The sequence below is a fragment of the Odontesthes bonariensis genome, chromosome 18 (genome assembly GCF_027942865.1).
Source record: "Odontesthes bonariensis isolate fOdoBon6 chromosome 18, fOdoBon6.hap1, whole genome shotgun sequence".
NCBI classification, from domain to species: Eukaryota; Metazoa; Chordata; class Actinopteri; order Atheriniformes; family Atherinopsidae; genus Odontesthes; species Odontesthes bonariensis.
This window is the reverse complement of record NC_134523.1, coordinates 26723394-26738583: the sequence shown is the minus strand read 5'-3', so window position 1 is coordinate 26738583 and position 15190 is coordinate 26723394. Positions and strand designations below refer to the sequence as shown.

General features: G+C 45.0%; 1 long non-coding RNA gene across 1 annotated transcript; it reads left to right on the top strand.

Annotated features, from left to right (window-relative positions):
• Window positions 1–130: 130 nt before the first annotated feature.
• On the top strand, window positions 131–8006 carry LOC142367805 (uncharacterized). The gene is made up of 3 exons (XR_012767180.1): window positions 131–978; window positions 2063–2152; window positions 7413–8006. It is a non-coding gene; the product is annotated as an uncharacterized LOC142367805 (long non-coding RNA).
• Window positions 8007–15190: the final 7184 nt, after the last annotated feature.

The window sequence follows — 15190 nt, the reverse complement described above, 5'->3', positions numbered from 1 at the left end:
TTTTACTCGGCCATTTTCATTTTAAAGTTCTTCCAGACGGCGGAGTCGACAGAACCAAAGTCATCTGTAAACACTGCCAAGTTGAATTGTCTTCTCAGCGTAGTAGTTCCAGTCTAAAATATCACTTAAAGGCAAAACACACAACTGATAGCAGCAAGTCATTCAAGGAAACAGACAGTGGAGCGAGGCTTCTACATAAGAACTACATAAAGATGCTGATGTTAAAAGTGTGTTTGCACAACAAATGTTATGGCACTTTCATTCATATGGCAGCACATTTAAAATAAAACTAAATGCTGAAAGCTATACACTACTTTTGGATTCATTTTTGGATTTTGCGTACAAATCCGCTTAATCGCGATTAATCAGGAAAATCGTGCGATTAATTAGATTTATATTTTTAATCGTTGCCCAGCCTTACAAAATATAAAATTTCCCCCCTTCTTAGGTTTGTTCGAGGATTCTTCCTCCAACATGCTGAACAGTGACACCCTGAACAATCAACACTGCATCACAGCAGAGGTTTTATCTCTTAAAAAAACCTGAATATGTCCAGTAAAAGTCGTTTTTTCAGCAGCTGTTTTTTCTCTAAATTTGGTACAGTTCTGAAAGTATTTTCCAGGTTACATAAGTCACTGCAGCACATTAACACACATGTTCCTTCAAGCGTGCGACACGCTGCAAAGAGCCGCTTCTTCTTCCCATTTTACCGGCTGGATGGTCAAATCATCCATGACAGGCTGGAGCTTTTCATGAAGCTTTGTCAGTGATTGTGTTAGTGTGTTGAGGCCGTTTCACTGGGACGTTCACACTGTACAAAGGAGCAGGGACACACGGGACCGTCCCAGTGCAGCATGAGGGGCTTCACATGCGGTCAGTCTGTCTGTGGCTGCAGCAGTCGATGAAGACGAGCGTGGGATCTTCTCCTGGATCCAGACTGGACGCACCTGTCCGAGCAGCTGGAAACTACACAAAACCGTGAGATTTTGTCTTACCTGAAGGTTGTTGATGTTGTGGAGCTTCTTTATGTTTATTAAAGTCATTAATATGTGATGTTTGAGACTCTGTAATGTAGTTAGAAACAGAAACAAGAATATTTTGATTATTTATCTAGGTACACTTTTGTTTTATTGGCTCATTTGTGGGTTTTAAACCTATCTGTGTTTGTTGTGATGAGGCGAAAACAACGATAACGAGACCTTGCACTGGAAAAAATGCTTATGCTTACTTATCCAAAAATAAGTAAAAAAACAACAAATACAAGACGTTTTTAATTGAAATAAGCAAAATAAATCTGCCAATGGAACTAGTGAAAATCGGCTTGTCAAGATTTCTTGAAATAAGATGTGATATTTGGGACTTTTGAGATAAAAGTGATCTTGAAATTAGCTTAAAAACCTCTTCAAATGTAAAAAGAAAGCTTGTTTCATATGAAATCCAACTCAAAACAATTTGTTTTCAAGACTTTTTCATTTAACAAGATATTCCAGATGTATTGTCTTCAAACAAGTCACCATATATCTGGGTGAAATGGTACTTGTTAGGCAGATGTGTCTTATATTAAGTGTAATGAGATATTTTGACTAGAAATGAGACAAATATACTTGGTAAGACTTAGATTTTTTCCAGTGTGGATGTGTTTTAGATGTCAGATATGAGAAATAAGGTGGATTATAGCAAGAAAAAGTTCATAAGTAGCTTTTTAAAGTGGATGACACGGCAAACAATTGTGTTCTGTGGAATTCTTATACAGTATTAATAAAAGTAGAGAAGCTACATGAACATCAGAGATGTACCTCAACTGTGCCTTATTAATCCCAGATTTCAAACTCATTGCATCATTTGTTTATGCGGCATCCCGTCATGATGAACGGGATAGAAAACAAAAACACATCTGGAGCCACAGAATGTGTCACAGTTTGATCTTTTCAGGCTTTTCGAGCCTTAATGAAGACATGATCTTTGTATAAATGAGTGAGAAGCACCAGCTCATTAAGGCACCGTGAATTAAGACGATCCCTCGTGATGCTGGAGGAGTAATGACGGCCCTCCTCTCGCGCAGGAAGCTCGTTGACTCGTCTGAGAGGCTCCAGCGACAGGAATGATGATCAGACTGGGAAGACTGACGCCAGGATACTTCCGGCTCCTCCAGGTGAGAGTCTGTTTGTGTCGGCGATGCCATGATTTCCTTATTACATCTACAACCATGTTTTATTTAACCATCTCTGGAAAGATGCTGCCTGTACTCTGAATTAATGCATTTTTCATGAAGATAGTTTATTCACAGAGAGCTGACGAGCTCATCTTATATAACCGGCTGACCCCACCTCAGGAGAGATGAACATGTATCAGAGGTAGACTGACACCTCGGTCAGGGTTAAATCTTTGTGTTGTTGCTTTGTGAGTCCTTTTAAAACAAGTTTAGGGGAGGAGTCACGTGACGCGCTTGGTAAGTATGGCTGCTTGAGAGCGCTCTACGCCTTTCCCGCACCTGATTCTACATTTTGATGCAACGAGGAGCGACCATAATACACATGGTACCCTTTTTTATTGCTACTATGCCGAACAACACAGAAGCACAACCAAACCGGCCGCAAATACAGGAACTGGGAGCACTAAATGCTCCGAGGTCGCTGGCACGAGTCAAGCTAAGGCTAATGCTAACCAAAGACCTCCCTCTTCTCCACCACGCTCCGAGATGGAGGCGGCGCCCGCGGTGGAGCCTCCCGGTGTACCTGGTGAGGTAGCACGGGAGCTGGCTAAGCTTACTGCGCTTATGCTGGAGAAATCGGACAGCCATGATAAGAAACTTGAAGAGATTTGCATTACAACAAGCGCCACAGAGAGTAGGCTAGCCGACATCGCTAACCGAACTAGCAACGTTGAGAGCCGCCTGGGGTTTCTGGAAAACACACTAGGAAGGCTAGAAGCTAACCCTCCGGCCACCAGCTAGGAGGTCGAGGCCCTCAGCTCAAAGTCAAGATCAGAGAGAGCAAGGAGGTGTATAGAAAGAAGCTTGAGAGTAAACTGCAGAGGAACAATATCAGAGATGTGTGGTCAGGAATGAAGAAGATCACAGGCCTCAAGCAGAGGGAGGATCGGATGGATGGAAGTCTGGACAGAGCAAATGAGCTGAACACATTCTTCAACAGGTTCAGTTCAGGAACAAGCTCACCATCCTCCCCTCCTGTTCCCAGCCAAAGAGACATCCCACCCTCCTCTGACCCACAGCTTTCCTGTAACATCTCCACCTCCACCTCAGTCATGGATACTTCTGCTTCCACTAGTTTGTCATCAACCCAATCAGGAGATGCTGCTGTCCCCTTTGCCTCCCCCTCCCACTTTTCTGTTTCTAGAAGTCAGGTGAAGAGGCAGTTGGAGAGACTGAACCGGAACAAGGCTGCAGGTCCAGATGGTGTCAGCCCCCGAGTCCTGAAGGCCTGTGCAGAGCAGCTCTGTGGGATTCTGCAACACCTTTTCAACCTTAGCTTGACCCAAGAGAAGGTACCACTGTTGTGGAAGACATCCTGTCTGGTTCCGGTACCAAAGAAAACTCACCCTTCAGATATCAATGACTACAGACCTGTTGCACTGACATCCCACATCATGAAGGTCCTGGAGAGACTCCTGTTGACCCACCTGTGTAAGCAAACCAGCACATATCAGGACCCCCTGCAGTTTGCTTATCGCCATGGAGTTGGAGTTGAAGACGCTATCATACACCTGCTTCAACAAACCCACTGTCATCTGGATAAAGCAGGCAGCACTGTGAGGATCATGTTCTTTGATTTCTCCAGTGCATTTAACACAATCCAGCCTGATCTGCTTCGTCTGAAACTCCAGAAGACTCAGGTGGAGGCCTCAACAATCACCTGGATTAATGACTACCTGACAAACAGACCACAGTTTGTCAGACTGAAGAATTGTGTGTCTAACCAGGTGATCAGCAGCACAGGAGCACCACAGGGGACTGTACTCTCCCCATTCCTTTTCACTCTGTACACTTCAGACTTCCAGTACAAGTCAGACTCCTGTCATCTACAGAAATATTCAGATGACTCTGCAGTTGTCGGGTGTATCAGAGATGGACAAGAAGCTGAGTACGGAGAGCTGGTGGAATGCTTTGTGGCATGGTGTGGGAACAATCATCTCATCTTGAATGTTAACAAAACAAAGGAGATGATTGTAGATTTCAGGAGAAACAGGGTCAGATCAAACCCTGTTTCCATCATGGGAGAAGAAGTGGAGGTGGTTGAGGAATATAAATACCTTGGTGTTCATCTGGACAACAGACTGGACTGGAGACACAACAGTGAAGCAATCTACAAGAAAGGACAGAGCAGACTGTACTTCTTGAGGAAGCTAAGGTCCTTCAAGGTTTGCAACAAGATGTTGCAGATCTTCTACAAGTCTGTTGTTGAGAGCGTCATTTCCTCTTGCGTCATCTGTTGGGGCAGCAGCATCAGAACCAGAACTGAACGGAACTGATGACATCACATGCAGTGTCGGCAACAGCTGAGGGTGGAATGTAAACAGCCACCAAAACAACACTGGTGAACTCTCTTGGCAAATAATATGGACGAAAACTTACTGCCAATAGTTCAATGTCAGGACTGCAGATACGACTCTTCACAGTAACATGTCCTGGGTGACACCATCTGTTGTTGACAAGCACTGCCAATCCACCCCCTTTCCTTTTCCTGCTACTATTTAAATCTCGATCTGCTCGTACAGTCAGGAAGCCCGGCAGAGAGACGCTGGAGTCGGGTATATGATCCTGTAGCCATGTCTCAGTAAAACACATAATGCTACATTCCCGATATTCTTGCTGAGTCCTTATCAAGGCTAAAAGTTCATCCAACTTGTTAGCTAACGATCTTACATTTCCCATGATGCAGGATGGCAGAGATGGTTTGAACTTCTTCTTCTTTCTTTCTCTCCTCTTTGCTCCTGCTCTGCATCCACGACGCCTCCTTTTCAATTCCAGTGGGATTTCTGGCTTCAGTTGTCGAATTATTTCTGCTTTTCCAATGTTATTCAGCTGCTCCCTGTTGTAAACCACCTTGTTGCTATGGTGATGCATCATGACAAAAGAGTAAAATATACAAAAGTATTGGGAAAAATTAATCCAGCTGCACAGCATCCAAGGCAGGAAGGAACAGTTGTCCAAAAAATGCAATTTCTTCCAAGAAATAACAGGAATGAAATTTAGAAAAAAAGAAAAATCTCAATGTGAGGTACAGAGCTACTCCAACGTGCTGCCACCCTCAGCAGCGCATTCTAGAACTCAACAACCTGATAAGGAAGGCTGGTTCTGTTCTGGGGACGACTGTGGAACCTCTGGAGACAATAATGCAAAGAAGGATTTTGCATAAAATCAAGAGAATTATGGACAACCCTGAACATCCTCTCCATGAGACTGTTATCGGAAAACAGAGTCTCTTCAGTCAAAGGCTTCTTCAGTTTGGATGCAAAACGGACCGCTACAGGAAATCTTTCCTGCCCACAGCCATCAGCATCTATAATAACTCTTTGATTTAATTGAGCTACATCAACATTTAATTTCCCTCTGGGATAAATAAAGTATTTTTGAATTGAATTGAATTGAAAAACGGCGTGGAATTATGGTAACAAACGTAAGTTTCATTGTGTGGAAAGGACTGGGATCATTCTTTTGTGCAAGGCAACATCAGACTTGACTTAAACATTTCTTTCCTATTTTTTAAAAGACAAATAAACAGATATAAACGTACTGAATTACTTATTTATTAAATAATTGTGCACCAGTAAAACAATCTTAAACATTAAAATATAACAGGTGTAACTGGTTTTGTGTTTTTTTTTTACTTGAATTCCAAAATGCTAAATATTTCTGTCTGCTGGCGTAAAAACATTTATCATTTTTACATTTTTCCTGTTTTTATTCAACTGATGTGATCAGTTTTGTGTTGTTGTTTTTTTTATTTGAATTCCAAAACGCTAAATATTTCTGTCTGCTGGCGTGAAAACATTTATCATTTTTAAATTTTTCCTGTTTTTATTCAACTGAATTGATCAGTTTTGTGGTTTTTTTTACTTGAATTTTTTTTACTTCTGTCTGCTGGCGTGAAAACATTTATAATTTTTTGCATTTTTCCTGACAAAAAAAGTAACTTAATTGAGTATTTCAGTGAGAACAGGGTGGCTTTAACCCTCTATGGTACGCATTATGATCCCAGTTGGTAAAAAAATGTTTTGGGTGTTTTTTTGTCTTAAAATAGACCAAGTAAACTTAATCAAGAGACATTTTTAAAAAATATTATTTTTTTAGTAGTTTTTAGGGTTTGTTGCCATACGGCAACATGGTACAATAGTGGAAAGTAATGAAAACAAGAGAGTTTTGTTTAAAATTGTAATAACACTTATTTAAAAACTCATGTTATAGTCTCAACAATCCCCAGTAGCCTGAATAGTTAAGAATGCATCTCATTTGAAAGTAAAAACCATTTAAAAAGACATTTGTCATAGTTTAATTCAAATTTTTGTGCTATATCACTGTGTGCAATAGCGACTTGGAGATCTACACTGCTGAACCAGTTATCAAAAAACAGCTTGTGGGACTGGTTGTCTGGGATTATGCTCGCAAGTCGTAAAACGATGTTGCCACTTGCACACTTAATCCTAATTCATCTTCACTACCATCTACTGGGAGGGCTAGTTTTGCTTTCTCCCGTGAGAAACCATAAAATATTGTTGCATTCATTATGTAAATGGAAGAAAGATGTGAAGAAAGATGTGTCAAATATCATAATATGCAATGCCGAAAGGATTCACAAAGTGCATTATTATAGTAGACTATAGAAGATCAGTGTACACCAATGAAATTTCTATTGACTTTACTACAATAGTCAAATGTGTATCTGTCAAATTGATGGTTGATTGATGCTTTTGAACAATATAGGCCTATAACTAAATACAAAATGTTATCAACATGCCAGGCTAGCAATTCATAATGGTACGGTGTTGCCATATGGCAACATACACATTTTAACATTTTTCTATTATTTAATGATCAAGTACAGTGCAATAAACTACAGAATAATGAACTTAACTCGCCTTTTATTGAATATATATTTTTTTACCAGTTGAAAAATGTCATTAAAACACTTTTTTTAGCTGTTTTTGAGGAGTCAATTGTTGAGGCTCCTCCCTGTGAAGATGTCTGCAGAAAAGGGGTTCAAAATAGCCTCCAGAAAGTCATGTGACAGATTTAAACACTGCTATTGGTTTACTTAGAACCCCACCTCTCTTTTAATGCATTGCATCATAACTGGATATGTATTGTCTATGAGTAGAAGGCTTAAAATGGGTTTGTTGCCAAATGGCAACGTCGTACCATAGAGGGTTAACAACCTGCCTTCACCTGTTTGCAGAGGCAGATGTCAGGTGAGGTCCGGGTGCAGCTGTACAGCAGCGTCATGGAGCCTATCGCCGTGGCGATGGCCACGGTGGGGATGGGCGTGTCTCTGTACAGCGCCAGGCAGATGACAGCCAAACACGCGGGAGATCACGGAGCAGCTCAGTGGGATGTGACAGAGTGAATGTTTGTGAACGTCAGAGAATGTTTGAAGGCCGACAGGTGGGATGTTTGTGGGTGTCTCAGAGGGAGAGGGCCAGCTGTTGCCCGGGGCAACAGGATTGCTGTTTCTGAATCAAGATATTTAGCATGTGAATATGAGCCTGTAAGATAAAGACTGCGTACTTTGGACATCTCTAATGAGGGATTTTATTGTATAGCAATGAACAAGCAATAGTTGTAATCTTTCCTGCAACTTACAGTGAAACAAAACAAAAAATTACAGAAAAGTTTGTCAGAAATTACTGTTCTGATTGATACTGATACGCTCATGTTTCCAGTTTGCATGTAAATGATGTTTTTAGGATTCACCCAGCAGCTGTTTTAAACACCATGTTTGCTAAATTATGACTTTAATTTCACGTTAATGCAAGAAAAATGTCTGCAGATAGAGAGGAATAAGTCTCACAGCTCTCAGTGGATTTTGTAAAACACAAATAAATATGTTCACATTATCTGAGTCTGAGTGCAGGTTGGTGTTGTCAGAGTTCTCTGTGCTTCTCACGCCTCCTCTGTGGGAAATGTTTAGTCTGCATGGAGCAGCTCGTGTGACAGGAGACGAGAGTTTATTGCTCTGTGGTAGGAAGGAAATACCACAAATAATTAGAAACCTTCCCTTCAGAAAAGTTCATAAAGTACAATAAAAACGGATCAGTTTGAACCTCTTTTAAACATCAGTTTATTAAAAAAAAGATGCAGGGAAAGAACTTGAAAATCACAACAAAGGTAGCTGGGGACATGTAGAACAAGAATCTGGTGGAATTTGCAGAAAACAATTTAAATTGATTTTTTTTAAACGATTTTTTTTAATCTAGCCATATACATGCATTGGGAATGATTTCGACATCAGTTTATTAGAAAAAGATGCAGTGAAAGAACTTGAAAATCATCGTGCATTGGGCTCAAACGCTTTACCGTACGACACGGTGTAGACGCGCACTAGATTTTCAAGTGTAGCTGCGCAGATGGCGTGACCGCAGTATCAAAAAGCAGGTAAATTTCTGGCCTAAGAATGAATTAATAGAATCCTTGGACAACAAGCAACACTTTGCAGCCTTTTTCTGGGGAAGAAAGGGGATTTAAGTGACTTTGAACGTGGCGATGTTGTTGGTGCCAGACGGGCTGAAAACCATCTCTGAACGCACAACACGTGGAACCGTGAAGAAGCTGCGCTGCAGCAGCAGGAGACCACACCGGGTGCTGCTTCTGTCAGCTGACAACAGGAAACTGAGGCTCACTAGAACTGGGCAGTAGAAGATTGGAAAAAAAACTGCCTGGTCTGACGAGTCTCGATCTCAGTCGAATTAGTGGCGGAACGGAAAAATGACATTTCCGCTGGTTCCGCTGATGGGTTAGGCTAAATTAAATTTTGGGTAGATGCAGCTACCGGGTAACCTGGTTCTCACGCAGATGGATGTTTCTCATCCATCTGGAATTTTGTCGGTTGCCTAGCTGTTCTCTGCTGTGAGTAGGCGGGGCTTGTATTCAAAAACCTCTCGAACCTGATTGGAGAATTCAATGTGTGTGTCACGTACTACTTCGACCAATCATATCGAAAGCGGACGTGACGCGTTGGAGCGCGACCAGTCTCTCGGTCTGTGGTGGAAAATAAACAAAACACAACAGCAGCGAGCAAAGCAGGAGCTAGCAGCAGCAAATCTGTTAACACCCCGCCCCACGATTGTGATTGGATCTAGGCATAGAGGCGGGCCCGGTTATGGGGTAACCGAAGACTTCGGGCTCAACAAGGCGCGCCCAGATCCTCGTGCGAGCTCACGAAGTGTAACGAAGATGCACGAAGCACGAAGGGTCTGCGTGAGAGCCAGGCTAGCTACCGGGTTAATTTTTTTCATTGTGAGACCCCTGTGGGCACATATCTCGGTGTCCAATGGAGGTGCAAGAGATCTGAAAAGCCACCTGAACACCGAGAAGCACAAAACAGCTGTCCGAGGCGAGAGTAGTGCTGGCTCGATCACACAGTACTTTGTTAAACCAGGGAACGAGGATGCAGTGCATGCAGCGGAGGCTGCATGGTCATTTCACACAGTGAAACACCACAACAGTTATAGATCCATGGACTGCACTAGTTCATTGCTGAAAAAAGACCCTCCCCGATTCAGACACTGCCAAAAAGTTTAGTTGTGCCCGAACTAAGACCGAGGCTATTGTTGATGGTGGCACCGCATTCTGTAGAAGTGGCGCACGAAGCGCTAAAAGACATCCCATATTGTGGTGTATGTTATGGAAGTTACTAGTGTTGACACTGCCACCCTGTGGTCATGTTGTATTATACCAGGGTAGAAAAAGGCTGTACGGTTGCATTGTGGGCATTCTAATAAAGCACGATCTGAAACATGGTGTCAGAAGTGGTCTAGCTGCAATTGCTAGAAAGACAAAAAATGGCATACAATAATTCGATTCCAGCGCCGGACGGCATGCAGATGTCCGGCGATCTGGCGAAAAACTGGGAGTTTTTTCGGGCGGAGTTCGAGGACTATGTGTTGGCCTCAGGACTGAACGAGAAGTCTGGAGAAGTGCAGGCAGCCGCGCTGAGGAGGCTAATGGGTAACGAATGCCGTCACATTTACATGCACAATGTCATGCTAACAGATGAGCAAAAGAAAGACCCTATTGCTATACTTAACGCTGTGGAGGAGTACTTCAAGCCAGCAAAATTTTTTATTTATGAGCGATACTAGTTTGGATGCTGTAAACAAGAGAATGATGAACCTATTGATAGTTTTCTGACTAGATTGCGAGTAGCCGCCGCGTCATGTGAATATCGAGGGCTCAAGGACGAAATGATAAGAGACAAGCTCGTGCTAGGTGTAGCTAGCGAGAACACTCGAAGGAGCTTGCTTCGTGAACGGGAGCTAATGCTACCAACGGCTATTGAAATATGCCGCCTGGCGGAACTTAACGAAAGCCGGATGAGAGAGATGGAGAGCCCACATACACTGATAGACTGTGAACGCTGCAGACAAGCGCAATGATAGACGTTCATATCAAGACAGACGAGGGCGAGATATGCAGGCTTGCAGGTACTGTGGGAACAGCCACAAGAGGGGCAGAGAACAATGCCCCGCCTACGGCAAGAGATGCCGTGCGTGCGGCGTCCCAAATCATTTCGCTAAAGTGTGCCAAGCTAGCAAAACAAAGAAAATCAATGTTATGGAAGAGTCTGAGCAAAACGATACAGACGACATGTTTTTAGCCTCAGAATGTGTCAGCAGCATGAACTCAAAAGGGCTCAAGTGGTTCGTGCACTTACGTTTAAACAAGAAAAGACAAGCATGTCAGCTCGATACCGGCGCCACTTGTAATGTCATGGGTTGCAACATTAAGGAGAAGCTGTCACCGGGCACGGCGCTCCAACCAAGCACAACTAGACTGAAACTTTATTCAGGCAAAACAATGCGAACACAGGGGAGATTTCACACAGACTGTGTCATCAGAGGAGGAGGGCACAGCCTGGTCTTCGAGATAGTGGAGACACAGCAGGAGCCTCTCCTTTCCGGGGCTACGTGCCAGCGCCTAGGCTTGATGACATTCACCATTCCGGAGGAGCTACATAAAGTCGAGGCAGACCAGTGCACGCCACTTGCAAAAGAACAGCTACTTGCCACCTACGCCGACGTCTTCACTGACCCCATTGAGTCAGTCCCAGGTGAGATACACTTCGAGCTGGACCCGAACGTCACTCCCGTACAATGCGTGCCTCGGAATGTTCCGGTTGCGTTGAGAGAGAGAGTCAAAGGTGACCTGGACAGACATATTAAAGCAGGTAACATTGCACCGGTGAGTGAGCCCACCTCTTGGATAAGCAACATGGTGACAGTCGCTAAACCCGACAGAATAGGATTATGCATCGACCCTAAGCCGCTCAACCAGGCATTACTGAGGTCTCACTACCAAATGCCAACCTTGGAGGATGTACTGTACAAACTGCCCAAAGCCCGCCTCTTCACGCTGGTGGATGCCCGCGACACCTTTCTGCAGTGTAGGCTTGATGAGGAAAGCAGCCGACTGACGACCTTCTGGACGCCGTGGGGCCGGATGAGGTGGCTCAAGCTTCCTTTTGGTGTGTCGGTAGCACCGGAGATTTACCAACGCAAACAGCATGAGTTACTGGCAGGTCTGGCTGGCATCGAACCAATAGCCGATGACATCCTGGTGGTTGGGTGCGGCGACACAGAGGCGGAGGCGGAACGCGACCACGACAACAACCTACTGGCGCTCATGGAGCGATGCAGAGCCGTGAAGCTGAGATTGAGCGAACGCAAGCTGCAGTTCAAACGGCGAGAGGTCAATTTCCACGGACACATCCTATCCTCCGAAGGGCTTAAGATCGATCCAGAGAAGACACAGGCGGTGTTGGAGATGCCACCCCCCACCGACGCTATCCAGAGTGACACCAGCATGAATGGGTTGGGATGCTGCCTGATGCAGGGAGGGCAGCCCGTGGCGTTTGCATCGAGAGCCTTGAGCCAAACAGAGCAAAATTACGCGCAAATTGAGAAAGAGTGCCTGAGCATAGTCTTTGCATGCCACAGATTCCATCAATACCTGTACGGCAGAGACACGGTCACCGCAGAGACAGACCACAAGGCAAGGCAAGGCTTCACAGCTACATAAAATCACAAGGCAATAAAATCATTAAAAAGAAATAATTAAAAATAAAAATATATATATAGATTAAAAACCCATTAAAATAGTCATTAATTAATTAAAAAGTGAAGATTGCAGATAAAATACTTTCAGGTGTCATATGCACAGCTAAATAGAACTGTTTTCAGCCTGGATTTAAACATTGTCAGAGTTGAGGCCTGTCTCACATCTTCTGGAAGACTGTTCCAGATGTTAGGAGCATAAAACTGAAACGCAGCCTCACCTTGTTTAGTCCTGACTCTGGGCACCAGCAGGAGTCCCCTCCCTGAGGTTCTCAGAGCCCGAGTTGGTTCATATGGCTTTAACATGTCAGAGATGTACTTTGGCGCTTGACCATGAAGAGACTTGTACACAAGCAGAGCTGTTTTAAAGTCTATTCTCTGAGTGACAGGAAGCCAGTGCAGAGACCTTAGCACTGGCTTCCTACTAAGCCACTAATCACGATCTTCAAGAAGCCTCTCTTGAGCGCACCGAAACATCTCCAGGGGATGTTGATGCAGCTCCAGTGTTACAACCTCGACGTGGTGTACAAGCCCGGGCCAGAAATGTACGTCAGCGACACCTTAAGCCGTGCTACTCTACCGCACCGAGGGCCCGACACAACCCCTGTGCGTCATGCAGTGTTCGCCGCTCAAGCCGAGTATGCACAGCTCGACCAAGCCCAGCATTTAAATGTCACCAATTTCAGACTCCGTCAAATAGCTCAACACACAGATACGGATGACGCACTCCAAGAGCTGAAGACCGTGCTCATGACCGGCTGGCCCGACTTCAAGGAGGACACCCCGTTGGCAGTGCGGGAATACTGGGCTTTCCTGGACGAGTTAAATGTGCAGCATGGTGTGCTATACAGAGGGCAGTGCGTCGTCATCCCAAAGGCACTGAGAGCAGAACTCCTCAAGCGCATACACACAAGCCACATAGGTGGTGAAGCATGTTACAGGCGAGCCAGGGACACGCTCTTCTGGCCAAACATGAGGGCCGCAATTAAAGACTTCGTAGCCAGCTGTTCTTCATGCAATGAGTACGCGAAGAATCAGCAGAGAGAACCCATGCTGTCACATGAGATACCCACGCGCCCCTGGGAAACCGTGAGTATGGACATCTACTCCTACGCGGGCAAGGAATTCCTCATCATAGTAGACCACTATTCGGATTATTGGGAAATCGACATGCTTCCTAACCTATCCGCCAACACGCTTATCGCGCGCTGCAGGGCACAATTCGCACGCTATGGGCAGCCTGACAAGGTGATCACCGACAACGGACCCCAGTTCACCGGCGAGCAATTCAAGACGTTTGCGTCAAGTTGGGGGTTCACTCACGTCACATCCTCCCCTTACCATCCAAAGTCAAACGGCAAGGCCGAGTCAGCTGTGAAGATAGTGAAATCACTCGGCAAGCGGGCAAAAGCAGACGGGACAGATGTATGGATGGCAATTCTCCACTGGCGCAACACGCCCAAGGAAGGCATGGACAGTAGCCCTGCTCAGCGCTTAATGTCACGCAGACTCAAGACCTCGCTGCCAGTGGCAGACAGCCTGCTGCAACCACAAGTAGTGGCCGGAGTGGCCGAGAAACTGCAGTGGAAACGGCGGATGGCGAAATCGACCTACGACAAATCCGCCAGAGATCTCCCAGAGCTAATCGCGGGGGACCGGATCAGAATGAAACCACTGCCAGGGGACCGCACCGGAAGGTGGCAGTTAGGACAATGCGTTCAGAAAGTGGCCCCCCGGTCATTCGTCGTGGAGGTCAATGGCACGCTCTACAGGTGCAATCGGGTGGATCTTCGGATGGCAGAGCGCTCGGCGGAGGCGCAGCCAGCCAACAGACTGGAGCTGAGGCGGCCAGAACAGGGACGCGTTGCTGAGAGCCCTACCCCAGCTGATACCGGCCATGGCTCGTACCACGACGAACCAGAGGGTACCAACGTGCCACACACCCCAAGCAATCCAGCTCCGAGCACACCTCGCCCTGTGCTGTGCCCGACGCCAAAGAGGCAAAATGGCACACCAAGTCGCACAGTCTCCAGGCGTAGTGGGCGCATCTCGCGACCACCACAAAGACTGAACTGGTGACTTGTTTCACATAACACTACACTCACACATGACATGAAAACACGGGCTCTACTAGGGTGTAGGCGGATCGCTGCCCTTACCACTGCCCTACACGCACGCACGCACCACCACTGCACGCACCACAAAAAAAAAAAAAAAAAAAAAAAAAAGAGTTGGAAGATGAGTTAATGTTAATGGTAAAGTGTAGTGATTACTGCGATTAGTTTTGACTGATGTTAAAGATGTTTTGCCAGTAATTAATTGCTATATCTTATATTAGATTATATTGTTATATATGTTATATTGTTATTGCTAGGACTCAGGAACTTCCCTTTATTAAAGCTGCAGTCTGCAACTCTTTTTCAAGCATAATGCCTGGAACTGTCCGGGGATTCTGAAAGTAGTACATTAAATACCCCAATACAAAAAAAAAGAGTTCTCTAGGTCCCCTATATGTCCCGCTAGGTCCCTCCAAAGCCAGCAGGTTTGTTTACAAAGTTGCAGACCGGACCGGTAAAAGGTAACCAATCAGGTTTACGAGCTGGGCTCTGCTGCCTGTCAATCACCGATTGTGCACGCGCGATACAAGGTAGGCTCGTCCCCACGCTTATTTATCTGGACTATTGAACTTCATTACGGCCTAGTCTACTTACTGTGTCTTCCATGATCGCAAATGACAGGTGAGTTGATGAAGGAGGAGTCGTGTAGGCGCATCTGGCGTGCACGTCTATGTGCACGAGTTCTCATGTGTTTTGATGGGGCGGGACAGGAAGTTGAATAACTTTTTATTTTTCGGTTAAAAAATAAGCATTTCTTGCATTTTGCGACTACGGAGGTCACTGTTTTC